The sequence below is a fragment of the Mandrillus leucophaeus genome, unplaced genomic scaffold (assembly GCF_000951045.1).
Source record: "Mandrillus leucophaeus isolate KB7577 unplaced genomic scaffold, Mleu.le_1.0 Scaffold280, whole genome shotgun sequence".
Taxonomy (NCBI): domain Eukaryota; kingdom Metazoa; phylum Chordata; class Mammalia; order Primates; family Cercopithecidae; genus Mandrillus; species Mandrillus leucophaeus.
Window position 1 is genome coordinate 1,428,260 of NW_012102921.1, and position 343 is coordinate 1,428,602.

Below are 343 nucleotides of genomic sequence, written 5' to 3' on the forward strand. Positions count from 1 at the left end.
CCCGATCTTGGCTCACTGCAATCTCCGCCTCCCGGGTTCAAGCGATTCTCCTGCCTCAGCCTCCTGAGTAGCTGGGATTACAGGCACGCACCACCATGCCTGGCTAATTTTTGTATTTTTAGTAGAGACAGGGTTTTACCATGTTGGCCAGGATGGTTTCGAACTCCTGACCTCATGATCAGCCTGCCTTGGCCTCCCAAAGTGGTGGGATTACAGGCATGAGCCACCGCTCCCGGCCCAGCTAATTTTTAAAATTTTAGTAGAGATGGGTTTTCACCCTGTTGGCCAGGCTGGTCTCGAACTCCTGATCTCAAGCAATCCACCTGCCTCGGCCTCCCAAAGT